The sequence below is a fragment of the Bombyx mori genome, chromosome 10 (assembly GCF_030269925.1).
Source record: "Bombyx mori chromosome 10, ASM3026992v2".
Lineage (NCBI taxonomy): Eukaryota > Metazoa > Arthropoda > Insecta > Lepidoptera > Bombycidae > Bombyx > Bombyx mori.
Window position 1 is genome coordinate 5,848,029 of NC_085116.1, and position 21,087 is coordinate 5,869,115.

General features: G+C 41.3%; 1 long non-coding RNA gene across 1 annotated transcript; it reads right to left on the reverse strand.

The window, feature by feature from the left end:
- Window positions 1-6,654: 6,654 nt before the first annotated feature.
- LOC119629053 (uncharacterized) lies at window positions 6,655-10,444 on the reverse strand. The gene is made up of 2 exons (XR_005245160.2): window positions 10,183-10,444; window positions 6,655-9,667 (listed from the first exon to the last, which is right to left on the reverse strand). It is a non-coding gene; the product is annotated as an uncharacterized LOC119629053 (long non-coding RNA).
- Window positions 10,445-21,087: the final 10,643 nt, after the last annotated feature.

Consider the following 21,087-nt stretch of genomic DNA (forward strand, 5'->3'; position numbering starts at 1 on the left):
CTTGTGCTAAATTTCGATTGTCATATTCTGTCACATCTGTCATAAGAGTCAAAATGTCAAAATAGCATTATAAAGGTCTATGATTAATTATTACCGGGAAGAGGCTACAGTTTTATCTCTTAACATCCGGCGTCAACTATGACAGTAAAAAATATTAATTTCAAACTTCGAACGCATGTTCTTTACGAATTTAAAAGAGAATCAAAACGTGTCAAATCAGAAAGGTTTTTTTTAAAACTGCGGTCACGGATCATCTTTCTTTTGTTCAAATTGGAAGTGACTGAAAATCGTATGGCAATTTTCTTTATTTCATGAAACATCGTCGATCTCTGTCGTACAGCCGGCGTTATGTTGAGCCTACTTGTGGAGTCAGGACACGGGCGTGCATCGGTTTCAAGCGCGGAACGTGCCGATAGACTAATTCCACGTTCGTTCCATAACCACCGTAGGCTGTTTCAATTTTGGAATCCGCAATCGTTTACGTTTTCGTATTGCGATAGAAAAACAGTTTATCATTAATTTGAACTAAACTTTGTTTTTTTTATTTCCTTTATGTATTTTATACGAGATCAAAGTGTTAAAAGATTGCCTAAGCAGATAGACAACACAACATGAACGTCACTAACCTGCCTTGAAACATGCGATTGAAACCACAATTTGTATTGTACATATAAAGGTTGCCCTTGAAATCGAAAAGTGATGCTTCGCCGCATTTTTTTTAAAATAGATATACGGTTATTAGATAAAAAAAATAGTACTTCTTCTTTTTTTTTTTTTCCCTGCCTAAGCTGGTACCCTTGAGAGGCTATTCCAGCGTAACGTTAACTAGTAGGTGGGCTCACGGGGCTCAAACCTGACGACGTTGCTAACACGAACCCTAGCAAGAGCCGTGCTTCGCAGAATCTACCACCAGATCGGAAACGCGACCCACTGAGAAGATCCGGCGAGAAACTCAGTGGGCTGTGTCTGAGTGTTAATTTACTCGTCGAGCCCTTCGTCGCAAGCGACGGGTTCGACGAGAACGGTGACCGGTGCTTGAAGTACCTAAAAGCACCGTTAGTGGATCGGGAGGAAGTACTTGCAATGTCTTACCTGACTTACTTTTTTGTATGCTTATTTGTTTTTACGTTGAAACGAAGCAATAGATTGCCATGATTTTTTTAAAGTAATAGTATTCGAGAAAGAGAGTGACAAAGGCTACCTTTATCCCGATAAAAATGTCATCTCCACGGAAAACTACACCACCCTTTTCCTTCACCATGCAGACGAAGCCACTTGTAACAGCCAGTCTCATATGTATACGCTAGAAACAAATTAAAAAAACTTTGGTGATAATTTTGTATATTCACCTCGATTAACACTTCGAACAATCTCGAAAAAATGTCTCGAACAAAAACATGAGTATTATGCGTTCGAATGTATATTTTTAGGAAATATAGGTATCAAAGAAACTGTAACTGTATTTTCACCCTTTGCATTTTATGTCTCAACGATGAAAGTTTATGATTTATCATGCTACTTCTTATTGAGCTGCTCTATCCTCAGAGATTCTATCCTCGGAGTGCATCCATATGCATGCTTCTATTCAGAAAGATATCGGTAATTACATACCGAAAAAGTATATGGTTATAGCCCAAGTTAATCCACTCTTCTAAACCCACATCAACCGAGTGTATGTTTCATATGAAAAAAAAACTTAATGTAATCAAATAAAGTGTTCACAAAATATGAATTTGAATTTCCCGGTTCCGACGGTATATCTAACCGCGTTATTAAACTTCTACCCGTCCAACTCATCGTGATGTTGGCATCTATTTTCAATGCCGCTATGGCGAACTGTATCTTTCCCGCGGTGTGGAAAGAAGCGGACGTTATCGGCATACATAAACCCGGTAAACCAAAAAATCATCCGACGAGTTACCGCCCGATTAGCCTCCTCATGTCTCTAGGCAAGCTGTATGAGCGTCTGCTCTACAAGCGCCTCAAAGATTTCGTCTCATCCAAGGGCATTCTCATCGATGAACAATTCGGATTCCGTACAAATCACTCATGCGTTCAACAGGTGCACCGCCTCACGGAGCACATTCTTGTGGGGCTTAATCGACCAAAACCATTATACACGGGAGCTCTCTTCTTCGACGTCGCAAAAGCGTTCGACAAAGTCTGGCACAACGGTTTGATTTTCAAACTATTCAACATGGGCGTGCCGGATAGTCTCGTGCTCATCATACGGGACTTCTTGTCGAACCGCTCTTTTCGATATCGAGTCGAGGGAACCCGCTCCTCCCCACGACCTCTCACAGCTGGAGTCCCGCAAGGCTCTGTCCTCTCACCCCTCCTATTTAGCTTATTCGTCAACGATATTCCCCGGTCGCCGCCGACCCATTTAGCTTTATTCGCCGACGACACGACTGTTTACTATTCTAGTAGAAATAAGTCCCTAATCGCGAAGAAGCTTCAGAGCGCAGCCCTAGCCCTAGGACAGTGGTTCCGAAAATGGCGCATAGACATCAACCCAGCGAAAAGTACTGCGGTGCTATTTCAGAGGGGAAGCTCCACACGGATTTCCTCCCGGATTAGGAGGAGGAATCTCACACCCCCGATTACTCTCTTTAGACAACCCATACCCTGGGCCAGGAAGGTCAAGTACCTGGGCGTTACCCTGGATGCATCGATGACATTCCGCCCGCATATAAAATCAGTCCGTGACCGTGCCGCGTTTATTCTCGGTAGACTCTACCCCATGATCTGTAAGCGGAGTAAAATGTCCCTTCGGAACAAGGTGACACTTTACAAAACTTGCATAAGGCCCGTCATGACTTACGCGAGTGTGGTGTTCGCTCACGCGGCCCGCACACACATAGACACCCTCCAATCCCTACAATCCCGCTTTTGCAGGTTAGCTGTCGGGGCTCCGTGGTTCGTGAGGAACGTTGACCTACACGACGACCTGGGCCTCGAATCAATACGGAAATACATGAAGTCAGCGTCGGAACGATACTTCGATAAGGCTATGCGTCATGATAATCGCCTTATCGTTGCCGCCGCTGACTACTCCCCGAATCCTGATCATGCAGGAGCCAGTCACCGTCGACGCCCTAGACACGTCCTTACGGATCCATCAGATCCAATAACCTTTGCATTAGATGCCTTCAGCTCTAATACTAGGGGCAGGCTTAGGGACCCCGGTAACCGTACTCGTCGAACTCGACAAAGAGGTCGACGTGCAACCTAACCCATGCATCAGCCCGCTGAGTTTCTCGCCGGATCTTCTCAGCGGGTCGCGATTCCGATCCGGTAGTAGATTCATTCGCGAAACAATTGCTCTTGAGTTGTTAGGTCTCCTTCGGAGGCGCTCGGGCAGTTGTTAGTAAATCCCACCCCTCTTGGCTGAGCCTTTGCTCGCCCACCTGTCCTGGTGAAACTGGAAAGGCCTTCGGGCCACCAGTAAACTTTCAATCATAAAAAAAAAAAAAAAAAAAAAAAAAAAAAAAAAAAAAAAAAAAAAAAAAAAAAAAAAAAAGAATTTGAATTTCATCGAAATTGCAAAATATTAACATTGAAATTATTAGATTCCAAACAATGGTCCCGAGTTTCGGGAGTCAGTTGTTTGAATTAATACGAAGCCATTTGATTATAAATTGGATTTGCTAATGTTTGCACGTATAATGGAGTTAACGAAGCGTTGTCATTGAAGTCTCTACTGAGTTTTGTACGAAGCTTATCTACGATACTAAGCTTTTTAATTTCAACTCCTGTAACATTATCGTTAAATGTTTTTATCAAATAAAACAAAAAACCATTTGAACTACACCTTCCAAAATTATACTTACTCAATTTCGGACTTCATGAACAATTTACTTTTCAAGCTACCCAAAATTTTGGTGGATTATTAAAGTTTCGCGCTGAAATCGAAATGTTATTAGTGAACTGAATAAATTAAGCCTAAATAGTTTACAGTTACAATTTAAACTGAAAACAATTTGTAATTGTCGATATTAAATGTCTAAAGCCGAACTTAAGGTCCCTGTTTATTATTTAATCCACTTACTCGTTCGTATTGTTTTAAAATTTTCTTTCTAAAATCTTCTAAATTCAAAACATCGAGGTCGTTATTTTCTAAGCCTCATACATATTTTATAAACAAAGAAAACAAAGTAATTTGAAACAAAAACATCTTTTAATTTCCTGATCATCTAAAAGCCTTCTCGACTTTTGTCAATGTTTAAAACGATATTCGCGGGAAGTGTGCTTTTGATGATTTTTTCAGGCCTCGGATAATGCAAGAGCTATGAGAAAACAACTCGATTACGGGACTTGTCTACCCGCGTCTCAGACACGCGTCAAATTGTCTCGTTTCACCTAGGGCAACCATAATTTTTAATAGCTATAGCTTGACAGAAAAGTTCACAGCCCACTTGGAGTATAAGCAGCAAAACATTAAGGTTACCATCTATCTTGACACGTGATGACCTAGTAGTACTATTAATATGTAAATTATTTTAGTTAAGAGCATAATTTAAGAGAAGCTACAGTACTGCCTTATTACATACGGTATTCATCTGAGGGTAGATCGGAAATGAGTAGATAAGATTGGTTCATACGATTAAATATGATTGGATGAGTCAAATACATTTAAAGGCAAATCTACTTCTTTTCGTGGTTAAACAGATATTAAAGAGCTAAGTATTTTCAAATAGTCTTACATCGCTTGGTAGGACCTCTTGTGAGTCCGCGCGGGTAGGTACCACCGCCCTGCCTGTTTCTGCCGTGAAGCAGTAATGCGTTTCGGTCTAAAGGGTAGGGCAGCCGTTGTAACTATACTGAGATCTTAGAACTTATATCTCAAAGTGGGTGGCGCATTTACGTTGTAGATGTCTATGGGCTCCAGTAACCACTTAACACCAGGTGGGCTGTGAGCTCGTCCACACATCTAAAAAAGAAAAAATAGCTGATTTATCAAAAGCACAAATTTGTGGTTACCCTTCAAAATGAACATCTTAGTAACGCCATGGTATTTAAACGCAGATTTCCGATATTGCTTCGCTCGTCATTTAAATAAGTTATTAAGTAAATCGATTTATGTAGCTATTTATTTACGCTTTAAGTCATCGTTTTGAATACATCGTACTATTAAAAATATTTACAAAGACACAATGCATTTATTGTTTTCAAATAATATAATTATATATTATACTTACTTTTCTATAATAAGGACAAAAATCTCTACGATATGCTTTCAATTAAAATTTGAGATTATTTAAATACTAATAGAACCGAAATTGGGTCAGGATATTAATTATTCTTGAGCGATTTATATCTACAACGAACTCTAAGTGGTTCGTTTTATTCAAAGAAGAAATTTTTATATTCTTAATTTTCTATTCTATTAACATCTTGTCAGTCTTGTAACTTTGTCTCTCTAATATCTTAAAGCTTATGTTTTCATTACTCTACCCTACAACGTAATAAAAATGTTGTTCCTTCCTATCGTCCCAATTCCACAACTAGGCCATTCAACAAACCGCTGTGAGCTTTTATATAAAGCTTAAGAATGAACACAGTATTATGTATGTTCTTATGCTCGTGTGGGCAAACCTAATGACCCGCCGTTGCCACGTAGACACGTAATCGACATGTAATTGATTTCAATACTCTTTCGGAAAATCTAAGCGAGCTATCGACGAATGCGAGTGACAGGTTCTGTCTATTTTTATTGTCTATAGTAATTTATATTTCGGTATATTTCTATTTCTATATCTTACATACAAAAATGAATCTGTATAAGCTATGTACGCGCATAACTTTTTTACTGGTGGTGGGACCTCTTGTGAGTCCACTCGGGTAGGTATCACAACCCTGCCTATTTCTGCCGTGAACCAGTAATGCGTTTCGGTTTGAAGGGTGGGGCAGCGGTTGTAACTATATTCATACCTTAAAACTCATATCTCAAGGTAGGTGGCGGCATTTACGTTGTAGATGTCTATGGGCTCAGTAACAACTTAACACTAGGTGGGCTATGAGCTCGTCCACCCATCTAAGCAATTAAAAAAGATATAAAATTAAGAAAATTGCTTGCAAAATTAGAAAATTTCAGAATAAATAACCACCATGTTAAATTTTCTAATGTACCCTATGGCGTTTGACATAACATTGACAGATTGCGTGCTGCAAATATCGTAAAAGAGGATGTAAAAAAACGAATGTAAAAAAGAAAATTCAATAAAATCAATAATAAATTATAGCCCCCGAAGCGAAGCGATGGCGGGTCACTAGTTCCAGTATATTATAATTCATTTATATTTTAGTAAGGAGCGATGTGTGCGAAAATAACTACTTACATCAGGCGTATACTCGTCAGCCTAGAATAACAATATTTGTTTTTAGTTAATATTGACCAGAAAAAGACTGCACTTCATTATATTCATCTGTATTGAAAGTACTTGGTTCGTAGACAATGTAATCGTGTGTAATGTTATTTATTTTTATGAAATTTAAAGCTACGTTTTGATTTTTGATTATGAGACTACTGATGTGACGAGAGATTCATTCGCTTGATAGTTTAGTAAACACGAATTACAAGGACGGTTAAAAGTTATTATGCCTTGTGATAGGAGAATGGATAATCTTAAGTAGTTGAAGAAAACCAGACCCTTACAATCAAACATTTTAATTTAAAGCACAACAAAACATATAAAACGTAATAACCATTTCGATTTTACCATAAATACAATCTGACCTTATTGTGTGTAATTACATTTACATGAAAGATAAAACAAAAACTTCACGAAGAGAAAATAACAATTATAAAACCATTCTAAAAGTTGCACGGCAACATTCACGCTGCGAAATTCAGTGGATGATTCCCATGCGCGTATAAGAACAAGCTGAACAGGAAATAAACAATTTTATGTTTCGTGTATATATGTATATTATTATGTATATATTTACGGTTACATATAAAGCGAATGAGGGGGAGGATAGCAGCATAAATCTTTATAAATGAGGCAAGCAGTAGATATGTCTGAGTGAATGTATCTATTGATTGCATTTCGGAAGCATTGCGATGATATTACTTCGGGAACTGATAGTTTCTGATTGCTATAAAAAAATATTAGTGATATGAAAATATTGTATCGTCTTAGTAATACAAAAGTCTTATTAGTATACATGATTTTGTTGTAGCTTATTTAACTGTATTTGCTATAAGTTGTATGTAATTGGGTTACCGGTACATTAAATGAAAAACCTAAGTGAAATTCTAGCCAGTGTTGCTAATTTTAAAAGTAATTAACTTAGTATATACTGTACGATATTTGGCATTCAGAAATTTCAATTATAGATAATATAACTTGTCTATGCTACCTTCAAATCGAAGTCACAACAATTTCTTTTCATTGCTCCATGAACGCGTACAAATCACGGGTGAGTTAACACGGGCGCGTTGGCAATATACATACACATACGTTTTCCCTAAGGTTGACATCACAAGAACTCTTTTTAAAAGGACAAGTAAATGTTTTCATAGGGTCCTAGTAGGGCGGGGTCGGCCGTGAGGAACCAACAGCTCAACGGATTTAATCAAATTGCTGATAAAAATCGACAGAACGAGTCGCAAGATTTATTACTTCCCGCCGTTCACACATTTTTCGTTCTCTTTGTTCTGCATAGTCGGATAAATATACTAATTTGTAGACTCAGTTTCATATATTTCGATACAAACAGATTTCGAGGAAACGCTTCTAGCGTTTTATCGTAGTATTATACAGTGAAAATGGAGTAAACAGGTTCAGTTAAAATACTCATAGACTTGTCTGAGATCGATAAGATGTTAGTGATTTTCTCAGTTTGCTCAAAATGCGATTATAAATCTTTTTGTACGTTATGTTTAGGCGAACACTGTGCATAGTTGGTTGAAAGCGAACATTGCGGTCATCAAGTTCTGAGTAGCTATTATGCATTATGTGTGTTGTTGCATGTTAATGGAGCTTCTACAAACTGTCGGGTCACTTTGATTGTTGTTTGATGGGTTTCTGAAAGGACTTAGTGGTCGGGCAGTATGCGACGTTTCCTACCGTTTAAATTATCGTCAATATTGTTTGATTTATTTGAGGTTAGAAATTGAGGTGCTTCATGTTTTCCAAGTGTTCTATTTAGTCTTCTTTTTTCTCTAGTGGCGTTTGAATATTAAATTTAATCTTTCTAAATCTATCACGCTAATATCTGAGGATATTTGCGTTACAAACGTAATCCCATCTTCTTCATATTCCTCTTGACATATCTCATCGAGTGGGTACTGGTCTGACACGATCAGTTTTCGAATCTCAGGTTGCAGTTACTATTCTAATAAAAAAATTTTATCGATAAATAAAGGGTCTGTGGTAGTAATTGTCGGCCTGCCTGAGGCAATCCCACCTTAAAGCTTATTTTCACCGCAAAGACACAGTTTATTATTATTTACTTTTATCTTCTATTCCACTGGATAGATAGGCGATCTTACGATTCCATTTTTTGGTAAATCACTAGCAGAGTTCATAAACATTACAGACGTGAATCCACCCGACAGGTTTGAAGTTTCAAATGGTTTTCTTTAACGCCAAACCGTCCCTCAAATTGATTCGCAGCATAATTAGGTTAGATTGTGGTTTCCGTAGCCGTAGTGTATAACACTTAATATTTGAGATCCGTACCTGTGCAGGCTTACAGAACACACTACTTCCAGACATAATCCTTAAGTACAATATCATGATATAATGTGTAAATGTAAAAGATTATTTATGTAGAATAGCTTTAAGTGTATAACAGTCGGTGAAGATCTTATGTACGGTAAGTCTTGCGCTATTGTATTACTCGCATTCCCCCCTCCGTGAAAGGAGTGCTGTGTAACACGACGGGAGCTAAGTGCAAGCAGTTTACTTCGTACATAAGTAAGCCTTGTTAACTTGCTGAATAGTTCTTATGACATGTTCTATGTTCTTAGAAGAAAACGTCAGGATAAAATCTTACTCAGTATAATTATTCTCGTTTCTTCTTTCTGTTTAAATACGTTTTTGTTAAAGGAAGACCAATCTGATATTGGACGTGTTCGTTGAATTTATTCTCTTGAATTAATTAGTATATTTTATTTAACTAATAAGTATATTTAATCGTCTTCAACTGGTCAACAAGAAAGTACTTAATTTAAATTAGTCTTATGGTTATAGTGCTCAATAGCGCGCAATTGGAAAAGTTTATGTCAAGCATTGGATTGATATAGACTGATGATATAATATACAAAACATATGTATATATATATATCGATACAATTATCGGAATAATGATAGTTGGATCAACATGCCTCGTGGCTATGGCCCAGGTCTACCAATTTATCCTTTTTTCCTGCACGAGGACTTCCCATTTCTGTATGAGAACATGTAATATTAGCAGGATATTCAATCTAAATAACGTGAAAATATATCATTACGTCGTTAATGTCAATAATTCACATTAACGTCAATATTGATGTTATAATATATTCATTATGGTTTAATTTCGACCACGCACGTGTCACCGCGTAAACTTTTTTTTTATGAATGTGGGATTCCTGTTGTCCCGGAGGCCTCTCCAGTTTCTCCAGGACAGGTGGGCGTGCAAAGGCTCAGCCAGGAGGGGTGGGATACCACGTAAACTGTAAAGTATTCGAAACATCGATAATAATATAATGGCAGTTAGAAATGCGAGATTTTTCCGTAAAAGTCGTTTTGATAAGGTATACCGAAACCGAACTGAAACCGAAAACTATTTCTTGGTGGTGATCTACTATCAGTTTCTCGGTAAATATTACAAGGAAATTGATGACGTCACATGACATCACAATGAATGCGGTTTGCAAGTCGGAATTACTTTGAATGGTAGCTTGAGGACAGATTCTTTCTTCGTATATTTTCGGCTTTATTTAAATTCAGACGTTGTGAAATAAAGTAAGCTTAGTTCCGTTTGATATTGTTTAAATAAGCCCTAATTTTGTTATAATATAATTTGTTGTAAAATTTATAAAATTGCTAGCTGACCCGGCAGACTTCATAGTGCCTCAATCGATAAATAAAAGATCTAAGCTTTTGTATAAAATAAACTTAAAACAAACAAAAGGAATCCGTCTGACGGGGGACATATCAAAGGAAAAACAAAATTGTATTTTTTTACCTTTTAAACCTTCTCTGGACTTCCACAAATATTTTAAAACCATTTTATTTGTTTTGACATTCTTTGATTGACTAGGTTGTTTTAATACGTACATAGATAAATCTGAGAGAGTGAATGAAATGCATGTCTACCTTGAACTAGCTGGGAAGGCGTATCAGAAAAAATCTAGTTTCATTGATGTAAATTTAGAGAGCAATAAAAAGCCTGTTGATCTGATAAAAAAGGCGTTGAAAGAGCATTAATTAAAACTGCAACATGTATGGAAATCCCAGAAAAGTCAACGTAAAGTCAACGTCAGCCATATTGGAATGAAAAAAAGATTCACGATACATAAAGGAGTTCCTAAGTGAAATTAATATAGACCACGCCAACGTGCACTGTAAAAGTCAGTTAACTCGGCTCCTCGCTACTGAAGAGCATTTCAGCATGCTCACCACCTGTAAAATGGTTACTGGAGCCCATAGGACATAAACAACGTAACTCTAGCCTCCCATCTTGTGACATGAGCTCTAAAGTGTCTCAGTTCTATAGTACAATGGCTGCCCCATCCTTGAAATCGATACGAATTGCTGCTTCCGGACTTTTTGGCGGGAACGCGAGGAATGAAGTTGTGTGATTTATTTTATTTTGTCTATTTAGTGTTTGTTCAGGTTTAAATTTGTAATAACGGTGGTTTATTAACTTTTATATCTGTGGGAAAATGAAACAAAGCCGCTGGACGTAACTTCTCGCGGCCCTCCAAAAAGTCTACTGAAAAAATCTCAGTAAAAGACCACCATTTTACTGAAATTATATTTCATCCCATATCATCTCATCTCATTTCATTTCATTTCATCCCAGTTGATTAATGTCTCAAATTAATCATATTCATTTTATATAATTTCATTTTATTTCACTCCATATTAGCATTTTTCATAAATATAAGAATATAAATTAAAATAAGACATGACTTAAAGGTCTTTGTTACCAGGTCATAAAATCCCTTAAAAAAATTGCTGCTTCCGTGCGGGCCCACAGGATGCTCTACCATTAATAAAATAGCAAGGATAAGAACCGTCAAGGGGGACTGGAGTATTTGGGTAAGTGGACCAAAGATCTTGGGACTTGGCATCGAAGAATCAAAGACTCAAGGTCTTTGCCCCCCAATCACAAATACGATTACAGTAAAAAAAAAAGCAACAGCCAAAAATGATCCCACTATTAGATATTTATTCAGGCTTTTTACGCGGCATCTACTCCACGATAACTTGGTTCGCGCGATAGATACGTTTTCACCATGAACACGTTCTACGCTCAGCGCCATGAGTACGAAATTTTCACAACTTCCTTTGAACAGAATGCAAAACGGCGCCGTCATTTCCTCAACGCATTAGGCTGTATTCTACCCACTAACTTTAATTTTAAATAAATAATTTTAATAAATACATAATGGTTAATCTTCTTGCGAGCCGACATCTTCATTTTAGAAGCTCGTGTCTAGTTTGAAGACTGGTTCAACACGTGTCTATCTTCCGCAGTCTTTAGTGCTTAACGTACAGGCATGTCGGTCAGTGATGACGGATAATCTTCTTCCGAGCCGATATCTTCATTTTTGAAGGTTATGTCTAGTTTGAAGACTGGTTCAACACGTGTCTATCTTCCGCAGTCTTTAGTGCTTAACGTACAGGCATGTCGGTCAGTGATGACGGATAATCTTCTTCCGAGCCAGTATCTTCATTTTGGAAGCTCGTGTCTAGTTTGAAGACTGGTTCAACACGTACCTATCTTCTGCAGTCTTTAGTGCTTCACGTACAGGCATGTCGGTCAGTGATGACGGATAATCTACTTCCGAGCCGGTATCTTCATTTTTGAAAGTCGTGTCTAGTTTGAAGTCTGGCTTAACACATGTCGACCTTCCACAGTCTTTAGTGCTTCACGTACAGGCATATCGGCCAACGATGCTATCGGTTTTAATCAACGGGTAGACCTCGTGGTCTTCTGCCGTTGAAGGCATCCGAAGACGGATGATAGAACAATGAACATTACAGAGGAACCGTCAACGCTTATTGATAAAACTAAACAAAATTGAATCGGATGCGCTAAGAAAATTTCATTGCAATCAACGAAATTATCTTTGAGTAAAAGGTGTTTGTTTCCCGAATATTATTCAAATAGATACATTACCGTAGGAACGGTGGAAGTGACAGTTTAAGGACCGTGACATAGGTTTATAGTCATTCCTGAGTTACTCGACGAAGATACGTAGCATCGAATGCGAACAAACACACCATACATTAACATAACGACACTTTATGTAGCGTGAGTGTTAATGTTGGCGAAACTCCATACATATGCCTTAATAGCGCTACATCCATCCACACGAAAATGTACTTTATTTTTATTTAGTCAAAGAGCATAATGGCATGAAGTGGTATTAAAACAGACATCGCATTGCGTTCCTGACCGTACGCAGCACGCATGTATTTATCATCCTGTAACCGAGTGTCGGGCGTTACAGCTGAAAAGATTAATATTTGAATCTCACAAAGGGACCCCGCGTATATTTTATGTTTGGCTTTTTGTGAAATGACAAGATATTTCTAGACTAATGGTGTCGGGGGTGTAGCTTTTTAATGCAATTAATAAGCTTCATGTAGTTTCATTAATAAAGATTACGCTTTTCATTCTTGTTATTAATATGATGTATGTTGAATGCGAATGTGGATTACTGCTACGACTAATATTTCAAATAATTTAAAACAAAACAATGACTTTATGCAAAGTAGAAATGTATTAATTGGCAGAGAGTTTTGCAAGATAAGACGTCCGTTGCATTCGAATGTTGCGATGCACCGGCGTTCGAATCCCGCCGGCAGGTACTAATTTTTCCAATGAAATACGTACCTACTTAAAAAATGTTCATGATTGACTTCCATGGTGAAGGAATAACATTGTGTAATAAAAATCAAACCCGCAAACTAATTTGCGTAACTACTGGTGGTAGGACGTCTTGCGAGTCCGCACGGGTAGGTGCCACCACCACCCTGCCTATTTCTGCCCTGAAGCAATAATGCGTTTCCGTTTGAAGGGCGAGTCGGCCGCTGTACTGTTAAAAGTAAGACCTTAGAACTCATGTCTCAAGGTTGGTGGCGGCATTTACGTTGTAGATGTCTATGGGCTCCGGTAACCACTTAACATCATGTGGCCTGTGAGCTGATTCAGCCATCTAAGCAAAAAAAAACACGTGTTAAAAACGTATTTCCTTACAAAAGTTCGTACGTGCCTTGATAATTTTAGCTCGGTACAAGTGCACACTGACTTTCTCATACTTTAGGCCAAAAATACTTCAAGAGACGACTTGCTACAGATTTTTATGTAAAACCTGCATTTAAACAATTACGAAACACTATAATTTAAATTTTAATACTACGTCCAAGATAATCGGTAAGCTTAGAAGGCGTGGAATCCGCTGTACATTTCCCTTCAAGTCGTAGTTAATCCCTGACAGATATCTAGCCGTAGCACACTCGACTTCAATCAAACAAAAGCCTACCCTCAAACGACAAGACAGAGTTAATACGTCTTACCTGTCTACCAACAGGTGTACTTAATATCTGTTTTAAGCCAATGAAATGTTATTGTATAATCGTAATGGTAGCAATAATTTTGACTTTTATTTATAGTTTATTCAAAGTTTTAAAAAACATAATAATATGCAAATTATTAAATGCTAGTGTTCGAAGTTATGGATAGGTTACTCGTGAATAATGAAAAATACGATTAGTTTACTTTTAATCAAGCATATAGGATATGCATTTTTTGTTGAAAAGGATTGCGTTTTGAGAAACGTCCTTGCGCCCGAAAGAGTCGTCACCTTCCTTAAGGTTAAGGTTATTAGTCGTAAACAATATTTATTTTATAATGAGGCCTGTGCTTCTTTTCCCACGCATGGAATTTGTTTTTTGTAGGCATGACCGTAGTGCTCGAGAAATTCTAATAAAAACGCTGAGTTATGATTGCAATCCACTTCAAAGCCATTAGAGCCAAATGTTCAAGTGACAAAATTATAAAACAAGCTAATCTTGCAAACTACGACTCAATTTTGTACAGAGAATTCAACAGCTAGAATGTAAGTATGCGTGTGTGTTTTAATGTACGGGCCTTTTTATATTAGAGCACACACGCACAGTTAACATAAAAATTCGACAAATCAAATACAATAGGGAATAGTATTTAGTTATCGGACCTGACTGCTACGAAGACAGTCCAGAGTTTGTTTCCCCACATTCCGATAGAGGCACCCGTCACGTGCGGACGTGCCCATCGACCACTCGATCGCCCGGCCTTTGTTCGCCCGGCTTTTGTTAGCCCGGCCATTGTTCGCGCGGCCTGTGTTCGTGGTACATCTGCCGACCAAGTGTTTTTTCCTGGAAGTTTTTATTTGTTTTGTTTCCTTTCGTTATTTCTGTGTTCGTGGTACATCTGCCGACAAACTGCTTTCCTGGAAGTGTTTAATTGTTTTGTTTCTTTTTGTTATTTCCGTTTTGTTGTGTTTTTTCTTTGTCCTGTAGTAATCGTGCCGCATCGCCACCTGTGTTCAATAGAACCGCTCAGGTCCGAGAAGTTGGGGCCTCGCCGCAAGGCGAGTGTCTTCAAGACCCGGGGCCGCCCCACCTGGGCACTCAGCGATCATGGACGCTGTGTTCGCGGAATTCCTCCGACTTCGTCATCCACAGCTCGCCTCAGAGTTTCTGGCTTTCAAGGCCAATCACACTGCGAGCTCTCTCGAAGACTCCGCCGTGCTCGCTGCTCCTGCGTCGCCTGTACCTGCGTGCAAAGCTTCTACATCGAGCACCGCAACCTCCGTCGTGCCTGCCGTTCCCGCGTCGCCTATACTGGCGAGTAAAACTGCTGCGTCGTCCGCCGTGGCCACCGTTCCAGCTGTGCGATCATCCGCGGCCTCCGTCGCGCCCTCCAAAACACCTGCTCGTAGGTCACCGGCGCCCGCCTCCTCGTCCTCCGACTCTGACTCGGAGATGGAGGTCGACCTCGCCCCCGCCTCATCGACGGATGGATTTACCCTGGTACAAAAGGGTAAGAAGCGTGCCGCGGAGTCTCGAGCTCCCGCGGCCGCTAAAATTAGCAAAGCCGCGAACGCGTCGCGCCCCCGCCCCCAAACTCCCGTTGCGCCTCCAGCCCGTGCCAGTCCGTCGCCGCGTCCTGTGGCACAAAATAAAACCCAGTCCCCTCCTCCGGTAATCCTTCAAGAGAAGGCAGCTTGGGATCGAGTTTCCCTGGCCCTTAAGGCCAAAAATATCAATTTCACGAATGCCCGTAACCTCGCGAACGGCTCCAAATAAAGGTGCATTCATCTGATGACCATAGGGCCCTCACCTCTTACCTCCGTAAGGAGCGTATAAGCTTCCACACTTATACGCTTCAGGAGGAGCGCGAACTCCGCGTTGTAATACGCGGAATCCCTAAAGAGTTAGATGTAGAGCTCGTAAAAGCCGACCTGTTAGAACAAGGCCTACCAGTGAATTCTGTGCACCGTATGCACACCGGTCGCGGTAGGGAGCCATATAATATGGTTCTAGTCACTCTCCAGCCTACCCCCGAGGGTAAGAAAATCTTTAACACACAGACCGTCTGTAGGCTCTCTGGTATCGCTGTCGAAGCCCCCCATAAAAAAGGCACTCCTAGCCAGTGCCATAACTGTCAATTGTATGGGCACTCTTCCCGTAACTGTCACGCGCGCCCCCGATGCGTCAAATGTTTAGGCGATCACGCCACGGCCCTATGCACTCGCGATCAGAAAACCGCGACGGAACCGCCTAGCTGCGTCCTGTGTCGAACACAGGGTCACCCCGCAAATTACCGCGGATGCCCCCGAGCCCCGAAAATAAATCGCCGCGTCGCCCGCCAAAACCGCCTCCGAGCTTCCGGCCCAGACATCAAAGCCTCGGCACCCTCTGCGTCGCAGGCTAAGCCAGCGTTCGTTCCGGCGGCGGTGCCTAGTGTCTCGGCCTGGGCGAAACCGCTGCCGTACACGAACACGGCTACAACTCCCTCCTCCGCGATTCGTCCTGCCCCCGCGACTCGTCCCTCTCCCGCGACTTGCCCTCCGACCGCGTCCGAAAATCTCGCTTTAGCGATCGACTTCTTTCAGTCGATCAACTTTGAGCGCGTTAACGCTTTGGGCGACGCCATTCGCGCTGCCTCCACTGCACAACACTTTATCGCCGTTGTGCAGGAATACGCCGACGTATACGCGTCATTAAATACGTACGTCCTCCCCTCACTCCGCCGGTAATCAATGGCGTATATAAGTAGAATAAAGCCCCTATCCGTGACGATAGGATTTTTTAACGCTTACGGTCTCGCAAATCAACGTGATCAGGTTTCTGACTTTTTGCGTGACCATCAAATTGATATCTTTTTAGTGCAGGAGACCCTACTTAAGCCCGCGCGCCGTGACCCTAAAATCGCGAACTATAACATGGTCAGGAACGACAGGCTCTCTGCCCGTGGTGGTGGTACCGTCATTTACTATAGAAGAGCCCTGCATTGCGTCCCGCTCGATCCTCCCGCGCTCGCTAATATCGAAGCATCAGTGTGCCGAATCTCACTGACGGGACACGCGCCGATCGTTATCGCGTCCGTTTATCTTCCACCGGATAAGATCGTTCTAAGCAGTGATATCGAGGCGCTGCTCGGTATAGGGAGCTCTGTCATTCTGGCGGGCGACCTAAATTGTAAACACATCAGGTGGAACTCACACACCACAACCCCGAATGGCAGGCGGCTTGACGCGTTAGTCGATGATCTCGCCTTCGATATCGTCGCTCCGTTAACCCCGACTCACTACCCGCTAAATATCGCGCATCGCCCGGATATACTCGACATAGCGTTATTAAAAAACGTAACTCTGCGCTTACACTCGATCGAAGTAGTTTCAGAGTTAGATTCAGACCACCGTCCCGTCGTTATGAAGCTCGGTCGCGCTCCCGGTTCCGTTCCCGTCACGAGGACTGTGGTGGATTGGCACACGCTGGGCATCAGCCTGGCTGAATCTGATCCACCATCGCTCCCGTTTAACCCGGACTCTACCCCGTCTCCTCAGGATACCGCTGAAGCCATAGACATCTTAACATCACACATCACCTCGACATTAGATAGGTCATCGAAACAAGTTGTAGCGGAGGACTTCCTTCACCGCTTCAAATTGTCCGATGATATTAGGGAACTCCTTAGAGCTAAGAACGCCTCGATACGCGCCTACGACAGGTATCCTACCGCGGAAAATCGTATTCGAATGCGTGCCCTACAACGCGACGTAAAGTCTCGCATCGCCGAAGTCCGAGATGCCAGATGGTCTGATTTCTTAGAAGGACTCGCGCCCTCCCAAAGGTCTTACTACCGCTTAGCTCGTACTCTCAAATCGGATACGGTAGTAACTATGCCCCCCCTCGTAGGCCCCTCAGGCCGACTCGCGGCCTTTGATGATGACGAAAAAGCAGAGCTGCTGGCCGATACATTGCAAACCCAGTGCACGCCCAGCACTCAATCCGTGGACCCTGTTCATGTAGAATTAGTAGACAGTGAGGTAGAACGCAGAGCCTCCTTGCCACCCTCGGATGCGTTACCACCCGTCACCCCGATGGAAGTTAAAGACTTGATCAAAGACCTACGTCCTCGCAAGGCTCCCGGTTCCGACGGTATATCTAACCGCGTTATTAAACTTCTACCCGTCCAACTCATCGTGATGTTGGCATCTATTTTCAATGCCGCTATGGCGAACTGTATCTTTCCCGCGGTGTGGAAAGAAGCGGACGTTATCGGCATACATAAACCCGGTAAACCAAAAAATCATCCGACGAGTTACCGCCCGATTAGCCTCCTCATGTCTCTAGGCAAGCTGTATGAGCGTCTGCTCTACAAGCGCCTCAGAGATTTCGTCTCATCCAAGGGCATTCTCATCGATGAACAATTCGGATTCCGTACAAATCACTCATGCGTTCAACAGGTGAACCGCCTCACGGAGCACATTCTTGTGGGGCTTAATCGACCAAAACCGTTATACACGGGAGCTCTCTTCTTCGACGTCGCAAAAGCGTTCGACAAAGTCTGGCACAACGGTTTGATTTTCAAACTATTCAACATGGGCGTGCCGGATAGTCTCGTGCTCATCATACGGGACTTCTTGTCGAACCGCTCTTTTCGATATCGAGTCGAGGGAACCCGCTCCTCCCCACGACCTCTCACAGCTGGAGTCCCGCAAGGCTCTGTCCTCTCACCCCTCCTATTTAGCTTATTCGTCAACGATATTCCCCGGCCGCCGCCGACCCATTTAGCTTTATTCGCCGACGACACGACTGTTTACTATTCTAGTAGAAATAAGTCCCTAATCGCGAAGAAGCTTCAGAGCGCAGCCCTAGCCCTAGGACAGTGGTTCCGAAAATGGCGCATAGACATCAACCCAGCGAAAAGTACTGCGGTGCTATTTCAGAGGGGAAGCTCCACACGGATTTCCTCCCGGATTAGGAGGAGGAATCTCACACCCCCGATTACTCTCTTTAGACAACCCATACCCTGGGCCAGGAAGGTCAAGTACCTGGGCGTTACCCTGGATGCATCGATGACATTCCGCCCGCATATAAAATCAGTCCGTGACCGTGCCGCGTTTATTCTCGGTAGACTCTACCCCATGATCTGTAAGCGGAGTAAAATGTCCCTTCGGAACAAGGTGACACTTTACAAAACTTGCATAAGGCCCGTCATGACTTACGCGAGTGTGGTGTTCGCTCACGCGGCCCGCACACACATAGACACCCTCCAATCCCTACAATCCCGCTTTTGCAGGTTAGCTGTCGGGGCTCCGTGGTTCGTGAGGAACGTTAACCTACACGACGACCTGGGCCTCGAATCAATTCGGAAATACATGAAGTCAGCGTCGGAACGATACTTCGATAAGGCTATGCGTCATGATAATCGCCTTATCGTTGCCGCCGCTGACTACTCCCCGAATCCTGATCATGCAGGAGCCAGTCACCGTCGACGCCCTAGACACGTCCTTACGGATCCATCAGATCCAATAACCTTTGCATTAGATGCCTTCAGCTCTAATACTAGGGGCAGGCTTAGGGACCCCGGTAACCGTACTCGTCGAACTCGACAAAGAGGTCGACGTGCAACCTAACCCATGCATCAGCCCGCTGAGTTTCTCGCCGGATCTTCTCAGCGGGTCGCGATTCCGATCCGGTAGTAGATTCATTCGCGAAACAATTGCTCTTGAGTTGTTAGGTCTCCTTCGGAGGCGCTCGGGCAGTTGTTAGCAAATCCCACCCCTCTTGGCTGAGCCTTTGCTCGCCCACCTGTCCTGGTGAAACTGGAAAGGCCTTCGGGCCACCAGAAAACTTTCAATCATAAAAAAAAAAAAAAAAAAAAAAAAAAAAAAAAAAAAAAAAAAAAAAAAAAAAAAAAAAGTTTGTTTCCCACATCGGGCGAACTTTCGCGTTATGAACCGGTGATGTTTGGTTTGGTGTTTATTTGCTATATATGTATATATTTAAACTTATATAAGCATGTATGGCAGTCTCTGATACCCATAACCCAGGGAATCCTAAATTGGGTGCGTGATTTGTTATCAGTTATTTATTATTTATTTATTAAGCTTGACAATTCCTACCACCGTGACAATTTCCATCAGGGGCCCGTATATTCGCCCGTCTGCAAAAGAAATGAGTATAAAAATCGCTGATCATTTTTTGTACAAGTTCTATCCATACTAAGCTATAGTAAATATAGTAATTTTATAAATAATATAAAGACAACATTCTCAGATAACACCAGGCATACGAGTATAAATATTAAATAAATATGACAGTACTTTTGGGTAATTCATTGTTTTCCGAGCCAACGGTTCTATAAGTCAACTAATTATCCCAAGTCAATACCAACATCACGAGTATCCTATTATTTAAATTATTCATTTATTTATCTATCGTATTATTTATTTATTACTAGCTGACCCGGCAGACTTCGTAGTGCTTCAGTCGATTAATAAAAGACCTAAGCTTTTGTATAAAATAAACTTAAAACAAACAAAAGGAATCCGTCCGAGGGGGGACACATCAAAGGAAAAAACAAAATTGCTATTTTTATTTAATTCCGAGCATTTTTATATTTATCTACCTTTTAAACCTTCTCTAGACTTCCACAAATAATTAAAGACCAAAATTAGCCAAATCGGTCCAGCCGTTCTCGAGTTTTAGCGAGACTAACGAACAGCAATTCATTTTTATATATATAGATTATTATTTGCATTATCCTTCATTCACAATAGCATACCAGTCCTCAATCCCTGATGTTTATTCGCTCTTAGATATTGCTAAATAAATTTAGTGCTAAATATATAGGTGGAAGTCTCTTGAGTTTTATTTTAAATACGATTTCAAAGCGGAACTCTTTAATTTTCCCTAACATAAACAGGTAGAAAAGTGCAGTTAATTCTAAATTAGACTTAAATAAAACCGCGGCGCGCATTAAATGTGCCTTAAAATATATTAACGCCGCACGATAACAATAACTCTGCGACAGCATTAAGTACGTTTTCCAAGAAATATAAAGTGCACAATAATAAACGCTTCGCTCGGTAACACGAAGCCGCGCTACACCGGGATTATCGTTGAACTCAACAACGGCGTGTACTAAATATCAAGCAAATTTTACGTTCATTATGAAAGCTTAGCTTGTTTTTCAGTACAATTTGATCCGGGATGCAGCGGATCGCAAGCTGATCGCTAATTAATTGTTCGCTACGAAAGCTTAGCTTATTTTTCAGTACAACTTTATCAGGGATGCGGCGGATCGCAAACTCGTTGCTAATTAATTGTACGATACATTACATTTTTATATATATTGAAC